The sequence below is a fragment of the Chiloscyllium punctatum genome, unplaced genomic scaffold (genome assembly GCF_047496795.1).
Source record: "Chiloscyllium punctatum isolate Juve2018m unplaced genomic scaffold, sChiPun1.3 scaffold_91, whole genome shotgun sequence".
Taxonomy (NCBI): domain Eukaryota; kingdom Metazoa; phylum Chordata; class Chondrichthyes; order Orectolobiformes; family Hemiscylliidae; genus Chiloscyllium; species Chiloscyllium punctatum.
The window spans coordinates 1016449-1044156 of NW_027309825.1; the positions used below are offsets into that span (position 1 = coordinate 1016449).

The 27708-nt window shown below is 42.2% G+C and overlaps 1 long non-coding RNA gene across 1 annotated transcript; it reads right to left on the minus strand.

Annotated features, from left to right (window-relative positions):
* Positions 1-27675, minus strand: LOC140471509 (uncharacterized). The gene is made up of 4 exons (XR_011957063.1): positions 27572-27675; positions 2236-2361; positions 1479-1539; positions 1-1205 (listed from the first exon to the last, which is right to left on the minus strand). It is a non-coding gene; the product is annotated as an uncharacterized lncRNA (long non-coding RNA).
* Between the last annotated feature and the right edge of the window lie 33 nt (positions 27676-27708).

Below are 27708 nucleotides of genomic sequence, written 5' to 3' on the forward strand. Positions count from 1 at the left end.
ATAGCAGTCAGAGTGATTTCCCCTGACAGGGAATGAAGACTGAGGAGATAGGCCGAACTCAGGCAAGTGGAAGATGTTTATTCATGCTGCAATCAGTTAATGCAGGGATCATCCCGCGAGGCCAATCTAGGAAGGGAGGTCCATGACACACTGTAACGTGCACAGTAAAAAACAGTATTTTTACACACCTTCTGTATTACAATGTCCACATGTAATGTGGTTACAGTCCTTCCCTCATGATACAGACACCCGATCCTGTAGAACACCTAATCTTGGATGAACATCGCTATGGATAGCCCGAGCTTCTTATTGCTTCATGGTGTTTTACAGGTGCTATAATCTCCAGGCCATGGGATCTCTGTGCATTTTATTTCCTCACATTACAAAATTAATTGCTGCAGTCCTTTGGGCCTCTCACTCTGCCTTATTCACGATTCTCAAGAATATGTAATTAGAAACTTTTTAAATGTTCCGAGATACTTTAAAATAGTAACTATTTCTGACAATCAAACCCTGTCTGTTTCCCTGACAGCCGCTGTGGAAGTTAGCTGGGCTCTATCCTGCAGTTGGTGTTTATTCATTCACTGGGACAATCATTCTTTCATTAATGAAAGTCAGGGTTGGTTATTTTTCTGTGTGCCTGCATTCTCTTATCACTATCTGGAATATGACTGTCTGGAATGGCATGCTTATGGACTTGGAGTAGGATTGTACAAAATGTTCTTTTTTAAACTTAAGACTGAAACAGACTGTTCGTCTTATTTATCTCCCCTCCACCATTTTGTGTTTTAATTCCAAGGCAGGCTGCTCGGGGCTTCCCTACAGCAGCAAATCAATAAGGATTTCAGCATTAAAATAAAAATCAACATTCGCAACTATTAGGAAACAGTACCATGCAATATGCTTACGTCACTGCGACTTAATTCCACACTTAAAGCCGACTATACTGATTTGATCAATGATTACATATTAGATATAAGTAACAATTAGTGTTAAAACTAGTCACTGTAAACTTAAAATGATTAGAAATGTCATATTACAATCCGCAACATGTAGAATTGGAGTCTAAAACAATCAGACGTATCTTCATTTGTAAGGCTGAATATGAATCCAATGCTTTCTGTGAACATTCAAATGAGAAGATATCAGATATTTCCAGTCAGTGTTGGATGAGGAATCATTGCTTGGTTTGTGGTTGTGTTGACCTGGAATAAAAGATAATTTTTTCTTTGTAAAATTGGCACTACGAAATAATGATTTAAATTGAAATGTGAATCTCACGATATTTGCTACAAAACCTAAATTAAATTACTGTGTAATTGTTGGACGAACAATGAATTGGTAATCTATTTTAGAACACTGACACATTAAGTGATTCAATATTTCCAAACGGGTTTGCTGTGATGTGGTACTAAGCACATATGCTCTTAATTAAAAATTAAAATCATGTCAATTGAAAGAAAGATAAATACACATACCATGCGCTTATTGTAAATTCATGCAAAATTCAACTGCGGAATATGTTTAAAGCAGTTTTTCCTGAAATGAAAAGATAACTAGAATGATTAGCAGCAGGATGTAATCGCAAAAAAAAATCATTCAATGTGACTATTCAGCTGCAGGCAGCTCCCCTTCCTTACACACATGTATAACTTCCAACAATTCAAAATTTACTCTGATAAAGAAAAGAACATACGCATGTAAATTCTTTTTTCTTATTGACAAAAAGGTCACAAATTTGAAATTTTTTAGCTTTAAAATATTTAACTATTACTGTGATCAGAAATACAATAAATCTTCGTGTTGAAGAAAAATCTAATCAAATCAAATCAAAATACACATCGATATTCACAATAATTGGGAGAGTGAACACAACAATATCTTTCCATCAGTTAATGTACTGAGCCATAATTCCACTGTTATATCCCTTACTGGATTGATCAATTATTAGATATTAATAATAACTAAATTATTAATATGCTATAATTAAACTGAATATTAATGAGAAATCTCATTAATGTTTGAACGAGCAATGTGTCAACATAAAGAGTAATTATTAGTGAAATGTCTAAGATATCTCTTCATCGATGAGGCTGAGATTACTTTGATTGTTGAAACGAGTAGCATTCAGATATTTATAATGAGCATTAGCTGCAAATCAATGCTTTTTGGTGTAGACCTGAAAGATTTTGTTATTGTAGTATAGGCAGTAAGAAATTATGATGTGCATCTCACCTTGCTGAATATTTTCAAGTTTTCTAACAGGTTTCTGGTCCAATCTTCAGTTTAACAAGGGTAATGTTGGGTCAGAACATCAATAACTGCAAACATTTTAAACACATCTCCATCAAAGTTGCTAATCTGAAAATTCAGAACAAATATCAAAAAATTACCTCTGTAAATTTAATTGACTATATTTTTAGATTATAGTCAAGTTCATTATCTACTTATTTTCTTCGTATTTCTGACACCAGTGGCTAAACATTGATTAGATTAAATGTCATATGAGATAGACATTAGCTTTCTCTCAAAGATCTGTGCAGCACAGGAATGGGCCATTTGGCCCATAACGTTGTGCTGAACATAATGTAAAAGAAACTCATCCCTTCTGCCTACCCTTGGTCCATACCCTTCCAAATTATCGAAATGAACATTAAAGAGCCTTAATGTATCTGCTTCCACCACCAACCCTCGAAGTTCATTCCAGACACCAATCACTCCCTGTGTACAAAACAAATTGCCCCTAACATGCACCTTGAACTTTCCCTCCTAACCTTAAACACATGTCACATAGTTTTTGACGCTTCAACTCTGGGAAAAACTTTCTGACCGTCAACCCTATCTACGTATCTCATGATTGTACAGACTTCTATCAAATCTTCCCCCAGTCTCCACCACTTCACAAAAAAGCAATCTGAAATTTTCTCGCCTCTCCAAATCCAGGCAGCATCCTGGTAAACGCCCTCTGTACCCTCTCCAAATCCTCCATACCCTTCCTGGAACATGGCAAACAAAAGTGAATACAATACTTTAAGTATGCCTTAACCAAAATGTTAAAATGTTACAACATGACTTCGTGACTCTTGTAACCAGTTCCCTTACCAATAATGGCAAGCATGCCATTTGCCTTCCTAACCACCTAATTACTTGCATGGTCACTTTCAGGGAGCCATGGTCTTGAACGCCAAGATCCCTTTGAATAATAAAGCTGTTAGGGTCCTGCCATTAACTATCTACTTTTTTTAACATTTGAGTTTCCAAAGTGAAACACCTCACACTTGTCTGGATTAAGTTTCACCTTTAATTACTCTGCCCATATCTGCAATTTATCTTTTTCCTGCTGCATTATTTGACAACACTCAACATTGTCCCCATCTGCACTGAACGTTATATCATCTGCAAACTTATTAACTCACCCAATTAGATTTTAATCTATGTCACTTCTATATAATTGCATCACAAACAGAAGGGTTCCAGTACAGATCCCTGTGGAAAAAAGACAGAAAATGAGGGAAATGCAGAATTCTTGAAGAAATGAGGTTTTTTCAATGACAGAATAATTCTGATGAATAATCTTCTAAAGTGCGATTTTTTAAAAAAAATAAACCCAATATTTTAATTCTGAGTTTATTGATCTTAACGAATATCCAGTACAAACTGCTTTGAAAATATTGTATCATTTTAAGTGTCGCGTTCTCACATTAAATATTATTTAATTGTCATTTCAATTATCACACCATCATGAGATTTACATTTTCGTTCAATCCATTATTATTAGAGCCAGTATCATAATGAAATATTGACATTCTTTTCAGGTCAACACACCTGCAATCAACCAAAGTTCTCTCACCCAACACTCATTTTAACTCTCTCATTCTCTTTCATTTGAATTCTCGTATTAATGGAAGGATCATTAATCAGTCTTATCAATTTAGGAATTGCTAACTATTTTTCACATAAATATTTCATTTTTTTTTCCAACATATTGCACAATTACATCGCAATAAGAGTTTTCTCATCATTCTTAAATTTGTTATCAGCCATTTTAAAACTAATTATTACCAAAATCTAACCGGTAATCATTGTTGAAATCCAAAATCTCTAGCTGTATATGTGGAACTATGTCTCAGTACATCAACTGATACAAACAATATTGCACTCTACAATCTCTTAATCTTAGCAAAAATAATTTTAAGTGTGGAATCTTAGCTGGATTAAATTGGTTGTAAGAAAAAATGCAGTCTGAAGAAAGGTCACTGGGCCCAACTCTCTCCACAGATGCTGCCAGACCTGCTGAGTTATTTTCCAGCAATTACTGAGTTTGTTTGTGATTTCCAGCATCCACAGTTTTGTTTACATTCTTGTATTGATTGTATTTCACTTCAATTCTAACATTGCTACATTTCTGATTATTACAATAAGAGCTAAGTATTTTTCATGTTTAGCATTATTTAAATTTCACGTGTTCCTTGTGTAAATAAACCAGAATTAACAAATGTTTGTTCTATGCTTTTACAATAAATCTTGAATTCTTAGAAATCACATTTTTTTGAAAATGAGGGAAGTTGTTTTTCGCTGAGTAGTCACATTGAATGACTAATGCTTTATTTCCAATTCATGTGCATTAAAAAGCAGGTTAATTTTAATTTATGCAGATGAATAACTGCTTCAAACAAATTGACTTACTTGATTATCATGAGATTTGTGCTTATTTAAGAACATTGTTGCTTCGTTCCATCATTATTAGAAATTACTAATCCTTTTTATCGGTCCATTACACACTGGAACTGTCTAATACAATCCTAGTCCAATTATAACAATAAATATCTGAGCAGTTTTACTTGTGAATAAACACAGTAAGTATGTGATTATAGTCCTGCCCTTCCTGCATGGGAATATTATGGAGGGCTCTGGTTATGTGTACTAGTAGACCAGGAGCCATGGGTTCAATTCCCACCTTCAACAGAGATGTGTCAAAACACCTCAGAGTTGATTAGAAAATATCTAAGTGTCGACTGAATTGCTTTTCAACCAACACTGTCTCAACTTGTAACTGTTGTTCATTATAGTGATCACAACATCTTGAATTTATTTGCTTCACATCACTGATTAAAGACTGAATGTTATTACGCTGCTTCTAAATACCTCTCAACTTTTAATAACTTTGCAGTCTTAAAGATTCTACAGTGTAAATAATATTTAAGGTAAGGGGGAAAGATTTAAAAGGGGTCTGAGGGGCAACTTTTCCACACAGTGTGTTTCACATATTGGGATGAGCTGTGAGAGGAAGGGCAGTGGCTGGTACAATTACAACATCTAAAAGACTTTTGGACAGTTTATTGGATAGAAAACGTCCAAAGGGGTATGGGACAAACACAGTGAAATGGGACTGGTTTAGTTTAGGAAACCTGGCCGGAATGCCAAGTTAGGCTGAATGGCCTGTTTCCGTGCTGTATCAATCTAGCATTCTACAACTCAAACTTCACTGTGATTGGTAAAGGAAAGAACAAACGGGTGTTAATTCTATTTTGTATCCATAAAAAAGTGACATGAATTTTAAATAATTTTGCTCTTATTGTGATTAGAAATACAATGAATGTGAGCATTGAAGTGAAATATAATTTAATCAATTCAACTGTGTTTCCATGGTTAAAATAAAAATTGAACATTCACAATCATTGTGAGTTTGTACATTGCAATATCTTCACATTACTTCATGTACTGAGCCATTATTACACATTTATACCCCCTACTGAACTGAACATTAATTAGATATTAGCAACACTTAGATTTTCGAAAATCTATCAGTACACTTGTAAGAAGGAGAAATTTAATTTTGCTACATGACTGTGCAATGTGCGGATATGAACAGGAATTATTTGCATAATCTCGTGACTATTTAATGTTAATAAATAATTTACTTCTCAGGTACTGAAGCAGTCCAAGACCAAGTACAACAAGATCTGGACAATATCCAGGCTTGGGCTTACAGGTGGCAAGTAACACACATGCCACACAAATGCAGGCTATCACATATAAGACATAACCTAACCACCATCCCTTGACACTCGATGGTGTTACCATGACTGAACACCCACTATCAACATTATCCTGTGGATAATCATTGATCAGGAACTGAATTGGTCTCACCACATAAACACAGTGGCTACAAGAGTAATTTAACTCCTGGCTCCTGAAATCCTGTCCAAACGCTACCAGGCACAAGTCAGGAGTGTGATGGAATACTCCCCACTTGCCTGGATGAGTGCAGCCCTAACAACACTCAAGAAACTTGATACCATCCGGAATAAAGCAGCCCGCTTGATTGGCACTGCTGCTGCTGAGCATCAGTGATGGTGAGGGTGGATGATTGTGGATGTCCTAGCTACAATCTCTGCCTCTTCTTATTAACAAAGATAAAAGAATCTTACATTGCTCAACATTCTCATCAAAACCGAGTACAGTATTCACCCCAGCCCTCTTTTATACCAACCAGCAGCATTTCCACCACCAATAGCAGCTTCTCTTAAAATATTTTGTCAGTAACTTGTAATTAACTGGTTACTACAATTACAACTGAAAATGTGTTGCTGGAAAAGCACAGGTCAGGCAGCATCAAAGGAGCAGGTGAATCGACGCTTCGGGCATAAGCCCTTCTTCAGGAAGGTCCTGAAGAAGCAGTGAATCACATTTTGAAATGATCTTTCTGAACATAATATAGATCAGGTTAAAACTGAAGTAGGTGTCTTACACAACTTGCTGCAAGAACACAGACAGTAGAATCTGAGGTGATCATGAGGATGTGGAGGTGAATGTGGGAGACAAGCTGCGACTGTATTGGAGTAGTCACTGTGAGAGGGAACAAATGCTGGATGGAGGGTTTCAGCAGCTGATGGACTGACACTCAGGTGAGCCATCGGAAACTGAGCAAGTGACCACCATCTAATAGGACAGAGAAACTGATCCATCAGCCTGAAACTGACTGACCACGTGGCTGTCAGTGACTCCAACACAAGTGAATGGAAACATTGCTCAGAGCCTGTTTCTGTAACATTCAACACAACCAGGAAATGGAAAGTGAATAATGAGCTGAAAACAAGGCCACTGCTCTGTTAGAGTCAAAACCATTCAATGTTCAGTTATTGAACATTATTGACTCTCAGACTATTCTAACCTGCAGAATCACAGTAAAAGGGGAAAGTAAACAACATTCTTGGCAAAGACAGAATGAACCAACTGCTTGTATAAAAAACAGCTCAGAACAAAGGGGCTGAATCCTCCACAAACTGACAAACACAGGTACCATCAGATTTATAGATAGAGATTGGAATTCGTGAGAAAAACCCTTCCCTGCTGATGGTGTGTGGTAGACACCATTCTCAGTGAAAACTGCCACTTATTTCCTTTGAAAGGAATCTCTATTTTCCCTCAGAAAAAGCAGGTGTGTCGCGCACTTACAGACTGACTTACAGACAAAGGAAACCTAATCTGAGACTCGCAGGTTAATTAAGCTATTAGTGACAGTCCATTGCACGCAACAAGAGCTTAGACCACAACAGATTCTAGTGAAACCAACAATGCAATGAAAAAGGTGAATTCAAAATTTATAATCATACAGATTCTCTCAATCAAATAATCCCAGTCAACTTCCAAACATTTTAAAACTATTAATACCAATGTATACATATTTATTTCCTTTCCTAATTTCCTCCAAAAATATATCTGACTATTCTCTTCAAAATATATTTTAAATGGTCAATTCATAATCACAATTCATTTCCAATTATTCTTAGTGCAAAACAACCTGCAAACTAAAATAGTTTTCACGTCAATAAAGACACTGGAAAGTTTGTTATGTAGTTTTCCCATATTTCCAAATATTGTTTTGGTTCATTATTGCAGTGTAGCTAAAATTAAAGTCTATTTATTTTCTCTGATATCCTTCCATTACTTTATTCCCTAATAAGAATGCTTATGGTGTAATGGGTGACAAGCATTAAAATAAAATTGAATTTTCAATGCAAGTACTGGAACAAATAACCACATATTATTCAGTTCATTCATTGTCGTTGATTATCAGGTTTATTTTCACGGTATGATCACATTAAATTCACTTAAATAATCACAGTACAATTCTCACCTCTATAGATATGTCGAGTGAATGTCAAACTATTCTTATTTTAAGTTAAACCAAATTTACATTTTGCTCTGTTTTATTCCAGGAATGACAGGATATGTTACATTATTATGGGAAACAGGAACAAGTGAAGGTGTTGGCTCTCAGACGTGAGGCCTTAAAGCCAAAGGGCCAGGTGGTAGTTACAGTGGGGGGGAGTTACCCAGTGCCCCGCTGTCCTCAGAAGGCAGTGAGGATGGTGACACTGACTGGAACGGGTTAGATGGTGACGTGCCCATGTATGGACAGAGGGACGGCAATGGGTGCGATCACCCACCACACTGTAATGCCCAGAAGGCCAGGTCCATGGCACCACTGGGCATCAAAGGTCAACTTGGACAGACAGTAGGGAGCAACAAAGGGAACTGACAGAAACCAAACATGAACAGTTCACCTGCTGAATGACAGATGCTGGTGTGTTCACACCCAGCCTGATAGAGAAATGGTAGTAATGGACCTTATTGGGAGAATATGGATGAATTAGTTGAGGTACAGTCTCACTGATGATGGTGTTAGGCCAAAATCTCTGAGGCCAAGATACCCTGACGTGTACAGCAGAACCTGTCTCTGCAAAGTGAGGGTGAGGGTGTGAGCCGACGCCCCCCCAGTGCACAGCCGATGAGTGCCTCCAGGCATTTACAGATACTACAGGGATACACTGGGGAGGGGACAGACTGAATGGGCTAAAATCACCTTGATGACCCAGGGACCCAAGGGTATTATCGAGGATCATACAGAGAGGAAGCCTGAGGTGTGTAAGGACCATGGGGGAATACCAAACCCCAACCTGTGATGATGAAATCGGTTTGATGTATTTAAAAGATGACATGGGACCCTATTTAATTGTAATTATAAACATGGGACTCCCAGTGGGAGATCATTCTAACCACATTCTGAATTGGGACATGAGAGCTGAGAAAAACTCAGAAACACAGGGAGGGTAGTATTGTATAGGGAAGGTACTGCAGTACAGGGAGGGTAACCAGACTCACAATGTTACAAGGGAAGCAGGAAAGGGCACATAGACAAGGAACGTAGGCAAAGAGAGGGAGATAGATCTTCACATTGTGTGTGTACCTGTGCTCACGTAGGCACATGACGCTGTGTTTGGGAACCAGCAGAACAAATATTAATAAAAGGAGCATCTATATCAGTTACCGACATGGATTTGCCCCTCACCCCTCAATTACTAAAATGAGGACAGTTGGAGAGGGAATCAAGGAAGCTGGATGAAATAAATCTGTCCCAATGCAGATCATGGACACGGCAAAATATATTCAGATATGGGAGTGGGACACTGAGGAAGGGACCATTCTGGGAGTTCCCATTTTAGAACAGTTCAGAGCAACTATTGATGTAGAGGCACAAACTCTAATATGGGAACAATCTAGCCAGGCCCAGGACAGGAAGCAAAGGAGAGGCGACATCTCCAGAGTAGTTACCTTGCAGGGAGACTGGAACAGTCAGGGAATCTGTGGAGTTATAGCTAGGACCCAAACAGCAGGGCGGGTAACTCAAACAGGAATGCGGGTTAATATCTGTAGATCCTGTAAAGATCGAGGGCCCTCTCACTCCCCACGCAAACCGGATCCCATTAAAGCTGGGGCTGAGGAGGCAATAATTGTGACAGTAACAGATTGAGAGAAGCAGGGAATAGTCAGACCAACAGTATCCCAGACTAACTCACAGAAGCCAAACGGCTCATCCCACCTCACTATTGATTACACCTCCCTCAGTAAATCTGCCACTAAAGAGTATCCTACAGTAGTGAACCACACCACTTTATTTAATGGATTAAAATTGCAACAATATACAGTCTCAGCCTTTGATATTGTGAATGGGTTCCTGTAGACCTAGAACGGTCAGGAAAAGCTAGTATTTACTGTCTGAGGAAAGCAATAGACCTGGATCCAGTTACCTCAGGGACCTCATAATATTCCAGTATATCCCACCGATACATGGCTGATGGAGTGCTTCGATTTAATCTTACCAACACCTCATTACCTCAGTTGGAGAGAAAGAACACATCCGGATATTACACAGAGTATTGGGTCAGGTCAGGCAGGCCAGGCTTAAAATTAACCCACAGAGCATGGGAAGGTAGGGAGAGATGTACCTGGGACATCACATCAGGAAGATCAAATCAGGAAGGGAGGGGGACAATCCCAGTGGAACGAAAGACCATGATTTCAAAACTATTCACCCCCACACCAAGAAGGGGATAAGGCAAACTTTAGGATTGTTTAATTATTGGAGGACTTTTGTGGAGAATTACCCAGAAATGGCAGAACCATCACGAGCCCTGACAGAAGCGCGGACATTAGCCAGGGGTCAGGCAGTCAGCATATACACAGACAGACAGCATGCCTTTGGTATAGTTCATGACAAAATGATAGCCTGGGCTCGGTGAGGGTACATCACCCTGTCTGTGGGCACGTAGAACATGAAGGACAGGTCAGAGAGTTAGTGGAAGCAGCTAACTTTCCCAGTGAAGCAGCAATAATGAAGATTAGAGCTCACAGGGAAGTAGAAACCCCACACCAATGGGGCAGTGAGTTTGTGGGTAAGGCAGGTGAATAGACAATAGACAATAGGTGCAGGAGTAGGCCCTTCTGCCCTTCGAAACAGCACCACCATTCATTATGATGATGGCTGATCATCCTCAATCAGTATCCTGCTCCTGCCTTATCCCCATAACCCTTAATTCCACTATCCTTAATAACTCAATCCAATTCTTTCTTGAAAGCATCCAGAGACTTCGCCTCCACAGCCTTCTGGGGCAGAGCATTCCAGACACCCACCATTATCTGGGTGAAGAAGTTTATCCTCAACTCTGTTCTAAGTGGCCTACACCTTATTTTTAAACTGTGTCCTCTGGTTCAGGACTCACCCATCAGCGGAAACATGCTTCCTGCCTCCAGAGTGTCAAATCCTTTAATAATCTTAGATGTGAAATACTGACTGAAACAGGGCAGACATTTGAGGAGATGGCAATGGTCGTAGCTACAGAAGTGAGAGAGGAAGGTTTAAAGATATTCCCAGAAACAGTCCTACAACAGGAGAAACAGGAATGGGAAAAGGGTGGGGCAGTAATAGGACACAACAGAGTCTGGATGATCCAGCAGTGCCACTACACTGTATAAGACAAACATTATTAAAAACATATCATGGGCTGGCCCATATTGGGGAGGATAAAATGCAATATCAGATGATCCACTACAATCCTTGCCTGGAACAGGGAGAAATACAGCAAGGTTTTGTCGAAAGTGTGTAGTCTGTTCAAAGTGTGAGCCAGGGGAAAGCAATAAAATGGAGGCAGCAGCAGGGACCCAGGGGCCCATAGGAACAATTACAAATGGATTTTACACACACACATCCCAATCCCAGGGAAGGAAATCCTGCTGGGTTTCAATAAATAGGTTTACTCAGTGGGTGGAAGCATTCTCCTGCAGATTCTGAACAAGGGACAAATCTTACAGGGAACATAGCTAAAGAGCAATGTGCCCTGTTTGGTACTGAACAGAAATCCCAACCCCCATACCACCCCCAGAGCTCTGGGACAGTAGAAGGAATGACGCAGACACTGAAAGCTAGTCTGATGGAGGCTCTCTCAGAGACAGGACAGCGATGGGTTAGAGTACTCCCCACCAGCCTAATGAAACCGAGGACAACCGCAGCAATGCGGATGGGACTGTCCCCCTTTGAATTAGTGACTGGATGGACTATGCAGATGCCACAGGGTATGGTAGTGGGAGGGCCGGAGATGTGTGGTAGTGGGAGGGCCGGAGATGTGTGGTAGTGGGAGGGCCGGAGATGTGCAATGACAAGGATAGGGTTAAAACATTTGTGAAAGAACTGGCAAAGCAGCTGCATGAGCTGAGAGAATCAGAGACTGGGAAAGGAAACATGGAAATATCCGAGCTGACATTCCAAATCCTGGAGTTCAGGTCAGGTGGAAAATATTACTGGAACATATGAAGTAAACACATCAAAATGCTGGACTTATCTGGGGGAGCCAGAGAGGGACCTCTCCCATCATGTATTAGTAAGGAGCTCTGAATAAACGTTGGTCGTGCTGCTCAACCCAGAACTCAAGGCTCCTCTTTGATATTTCTCCCAGCAACAGTTGTGCAGGGGCATGTTGCTGGCTGGAGGTCTATGACTAGTGCTGTTCCACAAGGATCAGAACTGGAACATCTGTTGCTTGTAATGTATATAAATGAAAAGTTTGAAAATGTAAATGTTTTAATGAGCAAGTTTGTAGATGGCACAAACTGTTGAAGTTGTGAATCGTGAAGAATGATGTCAAAGGATACAGCAAGAAAGAGATGAGTCAGAAAGTTTTGTGGAGAAATTGCAGATATATTTTAATTCAGACAAGTGTGAGGTAATGCATTTTGGAAGACACAAAGCAAGAGGAATGTATACAATAAACGGAAGGGTCCTGAGCAGCCCTGATATACAGAGGGATCTTCAGTTGCAAGCTGAAAGATCCCTGAAAGTGGTGAAGGAGGTGAATGGCAGGCTTGCCTTCTTCTGTCAGGGGAGTGAATATAAAACTATAATCAGGCCACCTTTGGGGGATTGTGTGCCATTTTGATCACCACATTACAGGTAGAATGTGAAGGCTTTTGGGAAGGTGGAAACAGGTTTACCAGGATGTTGCCTGGATTGCCTGGAGCGGTTAGAAAATCTTGGATTGTTCTCTTTGGAAAGTCAATGGCTGTGGGGTGACCCAACTGGCACAGACAGAGTTTGTAAACCATGGTTTACTACAGAAATTGTATCTCTTGTGAAGAAGAAGAAAGAGGCTTATGTGTTGATGAAGCAATAGAGAGTTACAGATCAGCTAGGAAGGATTTAAAGAGAGAGTTAAGAAAAGCAAAGGGAGGACACGTGCAGTCTTTAGCAAACAGAATAAAGGATAACCCTGAAATTTTCTCTTGGTGTGTGAAGAATAAAAGGGTGATTAGGGTAGGAATAGGGCTAATCAAAGACATAAGTGGGAAGTTGAGTGTGGACCCTGCAGAGATCGGAGAAGTGCGAAATGAATATTTCTCATCGGTGTTTACACAGGAAAAGGAGAATATTGTAGAGGACAAAAATGAGGTACGAGATATTAAACTAGAAAGGATTGAGGTTAGTTACGCAGAGGTGTTATCAATTCTAGAAGGAGTGAAAGTAGACAAGTCCCCAGGACGGATGGGGTTTATCCGTGGATTCTCTGGGAAGCTAGGGAGGAGATAGCAGAGCCTTTGGCTTTGATATTTGAGTCATCATTGTCTATGGGTTTAGTACCCGAGGACTGGAGGATTGCAAATGTTGTGCCCTTGTTCAAAAAGGGCAGCAGAGATGACCCAGGTAATTATAGACCAGTGAGCCTTATTTCCATTGTAGGAAAGTTTTTGGAAAGGATTATAAGAGATAACAGTTAGAATCATCTAACAAGCAACAATTTGATTTCAGATAGTCAACATAGTTTCGTCAAGGACAGGTTGTGTCTCACAAAACTCATTGAGTTTTTTGAGAGGGTGACCAAGCATTTAGATGAAACTAGGGCAGTTGACGTGGTATACATGGACTTCAGTAAAGCCTTTGATAAGGTTCCACATGGTAGGCAGATGGAGAAAATGCAGAGGCATGGAGTTGATGGTGATTTAGCAGTTTGGATTAGAAACTGGCTTTCTGAAAGAAGGCAGCGAGTGGTGGGTGATGGAAAATATTCAGTCTGGAGCCCAGTTACTTGTGGTGTTCCACAAGGATCTGTTTTGGGACCACTGCTGTTTGTCATTTTTATAAATGACTTAGACGCAGGCATAGGTGGATGGATTAGTAAATTTGCATTCGACACTAAAGTCTGTGGAGTAGTAGACAGTTTGGAAGAATGTTACAGGTTGCAGGGGGATTTAGATAAACTGCAGAATTGGGCTGAGAGGTGCAAGTGCAGTTCAATGCAGCTAAATGTGAGGTGATGCACTTTGAGAAGAATAACAGGAAGGCAGAGTACTGGGTCAATGGAAAGATTCTTGGTAGTGTGGGTGTGCAGAGGGATGTTGGAGTCCATGTACATAGATCCCTGAAGGTTGCCACCCAGGTGAATAGTGCTGTTAAGGCGGCATATGGCATGTTAGGTTTCATTGGTAGAGGGATTGAGTTCTGGAACCGCAATATCATGCTGCAACTATACAAAATGCTGGTGTGGCCACAGTTTTAATATTGTCTACAGTTCTGGTCGCCCCATTACAAAAAGGATGTGGAAGCATTGGAAAAGGTGCAGAGGAGATTTATCAGTATCATGCCTGGTGTGGAGGGAAGTTCTTATGAGAAACGGCTGAGATCTTGGATCTGTTCTCATTGGACAGAAGGCGTCTAAGGGGGGGATTTGATAGAGACATACAAGATGATCAGAGGATTAGATATGGTAGACAGTGATAGTCATTTTCTTAGGATGATGATGACAGCTTGCACAAGAGGGCACAACTACAAATTGAGGGGTGATAGATTTAAGACAGATGTCAGAGGCAAATTCTTTACACAGAGAGTGTGGTAAGTGTGTGGAATGCCCTACCAGCTAAGGTAGTCAACTCAGCCACATTAGGGAGTTTTAAACAATCCTTAGATAAGCTCATGGATGATTTTGGGATAGTGCAGGGGGACGAGTTGAGAAAATTCCACAGGTCGGCGCAATATTGAGGGCCGAAGGGCCTGTTCTGCACTGATATGGCTTTGTCTAATTCCTATTAAATATACTGTCTCTGTGGGTAAGGCAGAGATTTGTGAAGAAGAGTCTCTACAAGTAGACACTCAGCTACTTTAGAGACACTTTGAAACTCTCACCGGCTGTCCAATAATAAATCTACTGCTGTTGTGCAGAAAACTTGCATCGTCTGGATTTGTGGAACAAAATAGGCATCAACAATGAAGGATCTGAGTGATTTTCAGACTGTGGCGTATAGACTTACTGGAGTGGTTCACTGATGAAGAAAATGCCGTCACTGGATTGATTTGAAGAAATTGTGATTTTCTTTGAAGTGAAGAAGTTGGATATGTTTGTGATAGAGCTGTATAAGATTATAACAGACCTAGATATAGCAGACAAAAATATCTGCATTCGATAGGTGATGGCACAAGAGATAAGGTCAGATGTAAGGTTTTGAGACAGCGGGAGATGAGCAAGTGTTTCTGCTGACTGTATTGGCTGGAAATATGCAGAACATGTTGCCTATTATGGTGGTACAAAGAGAGAAGATCAATGATTGATAAAAACAATTAGATCAGTTTGGAGGGAAATAAACTTGCAGAGTTTGGGGTACGTATGGGAATGAGAATATTGGATTCTGCAACAGAGAGCCAGCTTGGATTTGATGGGTCTCTTTCTGTGCTTAATGCATTTTATTTGGACTTGCTTAACTTGCTCTGGTCACCGATGAAGTTATCATTTAGGTAAATCTGCTCAGTGTTCCTACTCAGACCAATACAGGCTGTCCCTCCACAGAAGGAGATAATGTTTACTGTTTTATACTGGGTTCTTTGGGGGGGGGGGGGGAGGGGGGTGGTGGGGGGTGGGGGGTGGGGGTGGGGGGGAGGGGGCTAACGGTGTGTGTCACAGTCTGCGAGCATTTATCTGAAATGGCAAAACCCCAGTGCAGCCACACTAGGGACCGACTCTGGAAATGTGGGGAATGCCAGAAGGGAATTCTTTACCCATCCCACCTGCAAATTGGCCAAACCAGTCAGACTGAAGAGTTGTTCACCTGCTGTGTGTATGGGGGGGGGGGGGGGGGGGGAAGAGGGGGAGGGGAGATGGGATTCACTCAGGCATCCATCCTGCTGGGACACCAGTCAATTTACTGATAGCCACAGTTGAACGATTTTTTTCCTCTTTTTTCCTCTTTTTCACGCCAAGTAATGAACAATGGTTTTGGTAGCTCATAAAGTTGTGCACATAAAGATCTTAGCTTTGGAAATGTTCACAACATTGTTGACCATGCACAGATTCACACTGGGTACAGATTTTTATTTTCCTTTATTCATTCACAGGATGAGGATGTTGCTGGCCCGGCAGCATTTACTGCCCATCCCTAATTGCCCAGAGGGCAGGTAAGAGTCAACCACATTGCTGTAGGTCTGAGGTCACAATGTAGACCAGACCAGGTAAGGATGGCAGCTTCCTTTCTGAAAGGGCATTACTGAACCAGATGGGTTTTTCTGACAATCGATTAATGGTCATCATTAGACTCTGAATTCATAAGTTTTTTTTTTAATTGAATTCAAATTCCCCCCTATCTGCTGCAGCAGGCTTTGAACCCAGGTCTCCAGAACACTAACTTGGGTTTTAGATTAACTGTCTCGCGACAATACCACTCGGCCAAGACTTCCCCACATCGCTGTCCATCTGCACAGAGTGAACAGTGATTGTCTGGTTCATCAGAACTGGGTAATCACACATACGTTTGCTCAATGATTGCAGGAGTTGGATGTTGATTGGCTGTTGACATCCATCTCCGAACCATGTATTCTGGGGTTTGTTTCTGATGATGATTAGAAGCATCATCAGTCTTGTTATCTTTTGGGGATAAAACCAGTTTCAATTAGCTTTCTGTTAAATGCATGGCAATCAATTCTATCTCACAACTCTCAGGCAGATTCGTTTTTGTAGAAGAACTCTCCTTCTCCCCAACCTCCTCCACCCTCACCTCCAACAGTACAATAATCTCATTGTCTCACTCATAATCATAAAGAGACACTATCTGATTAGCTGCTTCTTTCCCTACTCCTATGTCAAGTTGGATCTTAAACTCCCCTTACTGCAGTTGTGATCCTGCATTATTGTACAGTGTTGCTCCTATTTCATGTCTTGGCCTATCAGTGTTCATGAAACTGCATGTCGTATATGGGGCCAACAGTGTAAGAGTTTAGCTCTTTCCATCCAACAACAGCAGTCGAATTGTACTCCAACAAAACTTACAGAATCACGGCCAAGCATATCCCCCAAATTACCTCTTACCATCAAACCAGAGTATCAATCCTCATTCATCTGAGAGAATTCAGGAGGGCATGTCAGTAACATCAGCATGAATACCTAAAAATGAGGTGTTAACCTGATGAAGTTACCAAAGAAGACTACTTGTGTGCCTAACAGCATAAGCAGCAAATGATAGAGAGTGAAGCAATCCAGGAAACAACAGAACAGATCTTAAATCTGCAGTCCAGCCACATCAAGTTGTGAATGAAGTCAGCGCACAGCTGGAATTCTGAGGACAGTTCTCTTCAAGATATTAACCAACAAGAATGTCAGACTGGATTAATCATTATAAAATTCCAGTCCGTTTGATATTCATATATTTACAATCAGTGTTCAATTCACCAAATGTAGCTGAATGTAAAGATAATCTTCAAGTGACTGTAACAGTAGAGACATCTGAATACTTGATCAGCAACTTAAAGCCTGTTGTGTTTAGATAGTAATACTTTTTAAAATCACTTTAAAATTAAGGTGACTTCAGTATAATGGAAGAAGTTGATTGGTGGGTAGCTGATAATCTTGTTTTAATCTGAAGTTAATTGAGGATTGGTGAACAAATAAACACATGGTAGGGAATCCCAGCCCCATGGAGTGCACATCCAGTTCCATGTGGGAAAACCAGGACACTTCTTGTGTGAGTGACAACCACAAGAACACGGAGGTGACATGGAAAATGTCAGGAACACTCGTTTGACTGCGGTAAAAGTACTGCACACATCTGATCCCCTTATTCCAGGGTTGATGTGATCACACCAGAGAGGGTACACAGGAGATTGATCAGAATGTTTCTACAATTGGAAAATTTCTGCTCTGAGGGAAGGTTGGATAGGCTGTGGATGATTTCCAAGGAGGATGAGCTGAGATGTGGCTGAAGTGATAAAATGCTGAGGAATCCAGATCGAGTGGATAGGAAGGAGCTATTCATTAACTGAGAGGTCAGAAACTGGAGGATTTAGATTGAAACTAATTCTCAGAAAGAAGGTGAGAGGAGAATTCATTTCACTCGGAGATGGAGGCGAGCAGGAACTCACTGATGGACTGGCAGAGGCAGTAACCAGCATCACATTAGAATAAAAGGACATGGATGTAACTGAGATGCTGGAACACACAGGGCTGTGGACTAAAGTCTGCAGAATGGGATCATTGCGATTTATTTAACATTTCTCCAGAATATTAAACTCAAGTCCAATTTGAGAATTTATGAACATCATCCGACCTGAATTCCAAATGTCAGAATACATTTATCAGAAAGTTCAGCACAGATCGAGGCCACTTGGCCAATCCTGCATGTGTTGGCTGTAATAGAATGACCCAGGCTTTACAGCGTTCTGTACTCACCAATGAGAGCAACAATTTCAGACTGTGTACTCTGCCCTCTATGTTGTTATAATCTGTTTTTTCAATGTATTTCTTTGACAGCTGCTCACCTTGTTTCCTGGTGTCTTTCCCAGCCCTAACTCCATTCCCCATGGCCTTGAGGGACTACCATTTGTGCAATTTAATCTCTCCTGCCTTCCCCCGTGTGACAGACTGTCTTTTTGTCCTTGCCTCACCCCCACTTTGCACACAACTTGTTACATTTCTGATGGTTCCCAGATCTCTGTGACTTCACTGCGCACCCTGGGTCAGGGGCACGAGTTTTGAATTCTCTTCCTCATGAGATAATTGGAAATCTGTCTGGCTGCAATTTCCCCCAGATTTTATTTTGAAAATAAAAGAGGATTTGCGTCAGACTCAAGTATTTGTGAGCCTTCATCCACAATCCTGAGCACTTAGACATAATATGGGACCCTCCCACAGATGTGCCAGTTTGATGGATTGGCCGTGCGAACATGGCCTGTAGTGTGTAGTTTAGGTGGGTTGGGTTAGCCATGCTAAATGTGGGGTTATGGAAGTAGCGTGGGACAGCAGGTCATTGCAGACTCAATGGACCAAATAGTCTCTTTGTGCGCCTAAGGGATTCTGTAATTCTAACTAGTTGTGATTGTTGTCACATTTTCCTAAGTCCAGGTTCATTCAACTCAGGTACACATGCTGCCTTTTGTGTTTCTGTGTGTGCCCATAGTGTTAGGTAAGGGGTAAATGTAGGGGTATGGGTGGGTTGCGCTTCGGCGGGTCGGTGTGGACTTGTCCACAGTCTCCATGATTGTGCAGACTCAGTGGATCAGCTATGGGAAATGCAGTGTTACAAGGATGGGGTGCTCCAGGTGGGATGTTCTTTGGATGGTTGGTGGGGTTTGATGGGCCAATGCTCTCCTGCCACACTGTTGGGATTCTATTCTATGATTGAGGATAAAGCAGGGTGTCCTTGGAGAGGCGGTAATAACTGGAAAGCTGAATCCAAGAATCACCACCTTCACCAAAGGAGATTTTCGGAAAATGACAGATAGTCAGGAAAATTAGCATTCCAATCTTAGGTAGGGAGGAAGCGTGTAGGAGATAATGATTTTGCAATTTTAAACTGAGGGGAGACAGTGATTTATGGTTTCAGATTACGTCGTACATTCGCAGTGTCCAGAGTACGCTGTTGTGAATATCTATCCTGTACTTTATTACAAAGCCAAGGTCACTGACAATGAAAACCAAAACACCCAGGAAACATCGCCTCACCTCGTAATCTGATAAAAGAATTCTGATAAGTCTGGTTGACCTTAGAACAAAGATGGAAAGTTGGAAGATTAAATCCAATCCCAAGATCCAGTGCCTAAACAAAAGGAGACGACAATAGGATGAGGCAGGAGTTGGCTAATGTAGACTGGAAACAAAGACTTTTTGGTGGGAAAGTTGACGGACAGTGCGGGAATATCAAAGAACTTTTTTGAAGTGCTCAGCAAAAGTATATATCAGGGAAAAGGAAGGACTGTAGGAAAAGGAATAATCTGCCATGGGTGGCTCAGGAAATAAGGGAGTCTATGAAACTGAAATAGAATGCATACAAATTGGCAAAGACCAAGGAGATTAGAAAAACTTTACAGATCAACAGAAAGCGAGATGGGATTGGGGGAGAAAAGTGACGAGTTGCTATCCCCAGGGCTGGAATAACAGTTTACACTGCTAGAGGGGAACATATTGTTTGGGGAACATATTGCCTCTAATTGTTGAAGCACTTAACTGTTACCATAGAGATAATCCTGATCAAGTTAAAAATCACATCACACTCCAAAAACTTGTACTTCCAAATAATCCTGTTGGACTATAACCTAGTGATGTGTGGTTTTTAACTTTGTCCATCCCAACCCTGGCTCCTCCACATCAGAAACCTGACAGACAGCCCCACTGAAACTGAAGTGCCTGTCACATACTTGAGGGAGCCACGGGGGCGTGGGAGAGGGGTGTGTGGTTTAACCACAAAGTGCTGAACTGAATTAGACTTTCTAACTTGCGTTGCCATGGAGATAATACTGAGAGACAGTCTCTATTCAAAGTCCCAAACCATAAAGGTATAAGAATGGGAGCGGCACATTGGACAGGCGGGGAGTTACCTGATGCTGCCTGAAGGCGTTTTGTATGTATGCTATCCATGTAACTGCAATGTCTCATCAATAAAGACTCAAAAAAGACCTCTCAGAGTTCTGGACCTAGTTATTCCTATCCTGCAGGGTTCACGAATATGAGTACACAGCAGTCAGTCTTCACAGTGGAGGACACAAAGAGCATGGCAGTAATTGATAAGGAGACTGAGGAAGGTGAGGACCTAGATAATAACTATTATCGTGAAAGAGTTAGAGCTGGGCAAGTTAATGGAGCTAAAAGGTAGACAAGTCTCATTGCCCTGATGGAATACATCCCAGGATACCAACAGAGTTAGGGGGAGAAATAGCAAACGCACTTAGAGTCATAGAATCTGACAGCACAGACAGGTCCTTTGGCCCAACCTGGCCCATGCCGACCAGAATGTCCATCCACGCTAACCCCATTTCCCTGCACTTGGCCCATTTGCTTCTGACCCTTTCTTATCCATGTATTTGTCCAAATGCCTTTTACCTGTTGAGTGTTCCTGCCTCAACCACTTCCACTGGCAGCTCCTTCCATATACATACCACCCTCTGTGTAAAACAGTTGCCACTCAGCCTCCCTTTTATTCTTTCTCCTCTAACCTTAAACTGATCCAATCAAGCTGTTCAATCCTCGAGTTCCTGGGAAAAAGCCTGATTGCATTCTCCTTATCCATGCCTCTCATGGTCTTATACACTTCTCGCAAAGAACCCCCTCTGTTTCCTCTGCTCGAAACAAAATCCTCATTTGTCCAACCTCTCCCTATAACTCAGACCCCTGAGCCCTGGCAACACCCTTGTAAATTGTTCTGCACTTTTTACAGTTTAATAACTGAAACCTACATTACATTCATCATATTTCCAGTGTTTCCCCACGGTGCTGGAACCGACGGGACAATGCCAATGGATTACAATCCATGATCGAGAATGAACTCCTTTACAACAATCCCGTTTTCATAGTGTTTCCCATGGTGCAGGTATCCTTGTGTCTTTCTGGTTGTATAGTTAATTAAAGACTTGTCCTTCTACAAAGCAAAGTTGTGGCTTAATTGTTCCTGGGAAATGTGCCAGGATTGTCCAGACTTTCAAAAACAAATGAACTCTCTCTCCACACCCACCATGCTGACATGGACTTGGCTGTGTCGCAGTACTTTTCCAGTCACACTGAGATTTGAAATATTCGCCCACGGACAGAATGCACACCTTTCCTTCCAGATGAAAAGGCCAATGATATTCAGATCGGCACGGATCAAGTAACTATCAGATCTGAACATGAAGTTCAATTTGAATTTCTCATCCGCAAATCCACCCTTTCAGTACCATAAAACAGAGCACACAAGTTACCACTGTTAATACAGGATGGAAATTCAAAAGACAATTGTAGTATTAAACTGTAGTTTCCTTGTTCCGCCAAAGTTTTAAACCTCAGTCTCACAATTTCTCTCTTCTGTGAACTGAAATCCAAACCAATCCCCCCACTCCTTTCCTCCACACCCAGTTCTCACACACTCTCTCTTCGAATTTAGTTTCCTAGCTCCTGATGAGAACCATCCTGCATACACAGTTTCCTGCACACTCTGGCCAAGACCCATCTGACTAAAATGAGCCAAATTAGAATTCTAATTGCAGGCCCATCCTTGTCCCTTTCCATAACAACCCTGAATCTTCACAAAAGAGTTCTGATAACTTTCTGCAAAACGCTGCACCACTGATAGTCTGATCACATGTCAGGGTAGCAAGAGAAGGGCCGTTCCCCTGGGTCCTGCTCCCAGAGGGATGAAGCTGCTAATGATAGATTAATCCCTCACACCCACAGCCTCCTTCCCAGGCACTGACCTATGCTGCACATAGTCCCACAATTGGTCAGCACTGCGCCCGTGCACTGGTCTCCCCTCCTACAGCACGTGCTCCCGATCATACAGGAGTCCGGGTGATGGACAGCAGCTGCTGCCCAATATATCAGAATCCCTACAGTATGGAAACAGGCCCTTCGGCCAAACAAGTCCATACTGACCCGCCAAACAGTAACTTACACAGACCCATGCCCCCTAACTAATGTAAATAAAACGCTGGGCAATTTAGAATGGTCAACTCACCTGCCCTGCACATCTTTGGATTGTGGGAGGAAACCTGCTCAGACACAGGGAGAATGCGCAAATTCCACACAGACAGTTGCCCGTGGCCGGAATCGAACCCGGGTACCTGGTGCTGTGAGGCAGCAGTGCTAACCACTGAGCAATCTCTATCGATGGGAGGGGGCGGGGCTGGAGGACAGGGACAATGGGATTGTGAACAGTGAATGAATGTGGAAGACACTGGGGGATGGACAGGTCAGTGAGGGACAGGATCAGTGCAGCAGCAGGAGGGGATCCTGGACAAACCGAGCAATGGGAGAGTCTGACAGGAGAGAAACTACAGGAAGGTTCTGTTTGGAGGCTCAGGCAGGGACAGCTGGGAGACTGTATGGCCTGGTGGCTTGGGCAGGTTTACTAATCAGCCTCTTCAAAGATGCTGTTACTCAACTCTGAACCTGATCCTCCTAGTCCAGAGGTAAGGACACTTACGCTATTTCCTGGTGGGCAAGGGATACAGGGACTGCCTTTCAAAAGGAACTCACCTGTGTTGGTGACATTAACAAGACTCAATACAGAGTCACTGACAAGATGCTGGCATACTTGAACTTCATCCAGAATGTTAACATCGATAACTGGGCAACGCAGACCCCAATGTACAGAGTTAAATCCTGGATACTAATAACAGCCTTTTGCATGGGAAATCATATCTCATAAATTTGACTCAGTTTTTTTGAAGTAGTAACAAAGAGGATTGCTGAGGTCAGAGCATGGACATGATCTACATGGATTTCAGTAACGTGTTTGACAAGGTTCCTCATGGAAGACTGGTCAGCAAGGTTAGATCGCATGGAGTACAGAACTGGCTCGAAGGTAGAAGGGCAGAGGGTGCTTTTCAGGCTGGAGGCCTGTGACCAGTGGAGTGTCACAAGGATCGGTGCTGGATCCACTACTTTTCGCCATTTATATCCATGATTTAGATGTGAACATAAGAGGTATTGTAAGTGAGTTTGCAGATGACACCAAAATGGGAGGGGTAGTAGACAGTGAAAAAGATTACCTCAGAGTACAAGAGGATCTGGATCAGATGGGTGAATGGGCTGAGGAGTTCAGTTTAGAAAAATGCGAGCTGCTGCATTTTGGAAAAGCAAACTTTAGCAGGACTTATACAGTTAATAGTAAGTTCCTGGGGAGTGCTGCTAAACAAAGAGTCCTTGGACTGTAGGTTCATAGTTCCTTGACAGTAGAGTAGCAAGTAGATAGGATAGTGAAGGCCACAGTGGTCTGCTTGTCTTTACTGGTCGGAGCATTGAGTATAGGGGTTGGGAGGTCATATTGCGGCTGTACAGGACATTGCAAAAGTTGCTGAATCAATATTCCATATAATTCTGTTCTCCTTCCGATCAGATGGATGTTCTTAAACTTTAAAGAGATCAGAAAAGAATTATAGCATGTTGCCAGGGTTGGATAGGCTGTTTTCCCTGGAGCGTCAGAGGCTGAATGGTGACCTGAAAGAGATTTTTAAAATCAGGGTGGGCATGGATAGGGTAAATAGACAAGATATTTGCCCGGCAGTGGGGGAGTACAGAAACAGGGGACTGGGAGGGAGGGTAGGCAGACAGGGGGTGGGTGGATCGAGAGGGGTGAGACTGAAGTGGGTGGGGAAAGAGAGGGGGGACAGAGAGGGGTGGGGACAAAAAGTGGGATGAGAGGAGGGGAACAGGCAGGGGGAACGGGCCGGTGGCAGGGGGAACAGGTCGACAGGGTAGGGGGTAGGGACAGGCCGACGGGGGGGGATGGACAGAGTGGGGGGAGACGGGGGGAAGATAAAGAGCTATTTTATAGAGCTAAAACTCAACCCTGTTCCTGTTTTCTCCTCCTCACCTTAATTCTTTCTGAAGGGCTCAGAACAACTGTATCGTTCTTGGAAAGTAGAATTTCAGGGAGATCAGGTGCTTAACGTGGCATTTTGGGACACGAACATTGAATGGAATGTGCTGATCAATAAATGTACTCTGGTTCGATTCCACTGTCTGTGTGGTGCTTGCACATTCTCCCTGTGTGTCTGCGTGGGCTTTCTCTGGGTGCTCTTAATTTCCTCCCAGAAATCCAAAGATATGCAGATTAGCTGGATGAGCTTTGGGTAATGGTAGGTTACAGAGTTAGGGTGGAATGCTGTTCCGATGGTTGCTATGGTCTCATGGGCCGAAAGGCCTGCTTCCACACTGTAGGGATTCTGTCACTGAGTATAGGGATTAGGAGGGCACGTTGTGGCTGAGTAGGGCATTGGGGAGGTCAGTTTTAGAATATTGTATTCAATTGTGGTCTCCCTGATTTCAGAAAGATGTTACCAGAATAGGACTCAACCTCTTAATGACAAGTTCCTGGGAAGTGTTGACAGACAAACAGACCGTGCAGTGTGGGTTGATAGTTCCTTGAAAGTGTGGTTGAAGGTAGACAGGTCAGTGAAGGTGGTGTGCGGTATGCTAGCTGTTATTGGGCAGTGCATTGAGGATAGGAGTTGGGAGATCATGTTTCGGTTGTACAGTTTATTGGCTCGGCCACTTTTGGAATCCCCAGACTGCTTTCAATTCCAGAATCCCTGTTACAGGAAAGTTGTTGGGAAACTTGCAAGAGTTCAGAAAAGTTTTACTAGGGTGTTGCCAGTATTGGAACATTTGAACCATAGGGAGCGGCTGAATAGGCTGAGGCTATTTCCCTGCAGCACTGGACACTTTACGTGGCTTTAATCAAACTTTATAAAATTATGAGGAGCAATGATAGGGTTACTAGTCATGGTTTCTTTTTTCCTCAGGGTAGAGGAGTCCAAACAAATGTGAATCTTTTTTCCAAGTTGGAAATGACAAATTCTAGAAGAGAGATGGGAAGTTTAAAGGATATGAAAACCGAACCAACTGAAGATGCTGTAAACCAGGAAGAGAAACAGAAGTTTCTGGAAAAGCTCAGCAGGTCTAGCAGCATCTGTGAAAAGAAATTAGAGTTAACGTATCTGAGGAAGGGTGACCAGACCCGAAACGTGAACTGAACTTTCTTCACAGATGCTGCATGACCTGCTGAGCATTTCCAACAACATCTGTGCAAGTTTAAAGGGATTGTTTGGAGTATATACCTGAGAGGAACTTTATAAAGTGCGAGTCAGACCACATCTGGAGTAATGACAGAAGTTTTGGTCCCTTTATTTAAGGAAATACATCATTCCATCAGAGGCATTTCACAGAAGATTGACTGGGATGAACCCTGGTTTGCAGGGATTATCTTTTAAGAAAAGGCTGAAGAGGTTGGGACTCTTCTCACTGGATTTGGGAAGAATGAGAGGTGGTCTCATAGTAACATGTAGGATTCTTAAGGAGCTTGACAGGGTAAACAATGGGAGGATGTTTCCCAACATGAGGGAGTCTGGAACTAGATTCTGGGTCAGTCACGGAATCATGGGTTCAGTTTTGGATTCGACAAGTTTAAGGCAACACCGACACGGGTCAGGGGTTTCAGTAGCAATGGAGCTGGGGTGAGGTGGAGACAAGCAACGTTTTAAGAGATTGTAATTCCTGGTGTTTGTGATTGTGTAGATGTCTGATCAGAAGGTCACCTTGGGGTCAGATATGAGAGCAATATTGTCAAGAGTGTGGTTCTGTCTCAGACAGTTCCCAGGGAGAGGGAGGGGCTCAGCAGTCAGGGAAAGTAATTTGTAATAGCAACTGAAGGCAATGGGTTTAACCATTGCAACGTTCCGTTGCAGGAAATTGCAGCCAATCACGTAGTGGGAGTGCGATGAGCAGTTTGGTAACTGAGTAATGGAGAGGGATGATGGGGAGGGAGAGCTGGGCATTGACAGTGTACATGTGAAACCTAACACGGTGCTTTTGGACAATGTCACCTCCTGGCAGTACGTAGGTGAGAAACAGGAGGGACCAAGGAGAGATCCTTAAGGGACACCAAATACAAGGAATTCAGAAAGGAAAGGGAGAGTCAGGATGGAGCAGGTTTTTCAAACAATGGTGGGTTCAAATATTAGTTTGTAGCAGAATGGGAGAGAAGGACATAACCAGAAAAGACAGACAGGTAGAACAAGGAACAATATCTGTGAATTGGTGAGGGGGAGTGATGAGGAGGAGGAGCAGCCCAACTCCAAAAGCACTATTCCTACATCAGTGACATCACCCAACTCCACCCTAGTCTCAGCTCATTTACTGAAACACTCGTCCATCCCTGTGTTATCTCCAGACTTCATTATCCAAACACACTCCTGGCCAGCCTCCCACATTCAACTTCCATGTAATCTCGAGAGTTATCTAAAACCCTACTGCCGAAGTGCTCACTTGTACCAAAACTTGTTGATCTATCAAAAGGCTCCTATTAACAAGCAACAATTTAAAATTCTCACCCTTGATGTAATTCCTGGCTGTGAACATCCCTGTCTCCCTGCACCACACAACCTGTGAAACCCCGACAACTCATTTTCTTTCAGACTCCCAACGATGTGTTTATTCATTGCTTCACTGCTCTGGCTGTTTCTACTGTTGCCAAGGCAACACGGTCTGGAATTCCCACCCTAACAGCCTCAGACCTGCTTCCCTCCTTCAAAGGTATTCCTGAAAACCTGCTTATTTGGCAATTCTTTTGATCACCTGACCTAATATCCCCACCTTTTGCCTTATGTCAGAAGTTCTCAATAGTATTTCCGTGGAATTATAAATATGATTAAAAAAAACAAACTGTTGATGATTTGCACACACACAGTCAACTCTTCACTGTCGCTGAGTGAATAATCTCTCACAGCTCTTACCCAAACACATTGTGGGAACACCTTCACCACACGAACTGCAGCTGTACAAGGAAGTCAAACATCACCTTCTCCACAGGCAATGGGGCTTTGGCATTGATCACTGGTATCTGTGGAGGGAGAAACACACAGTTGATATT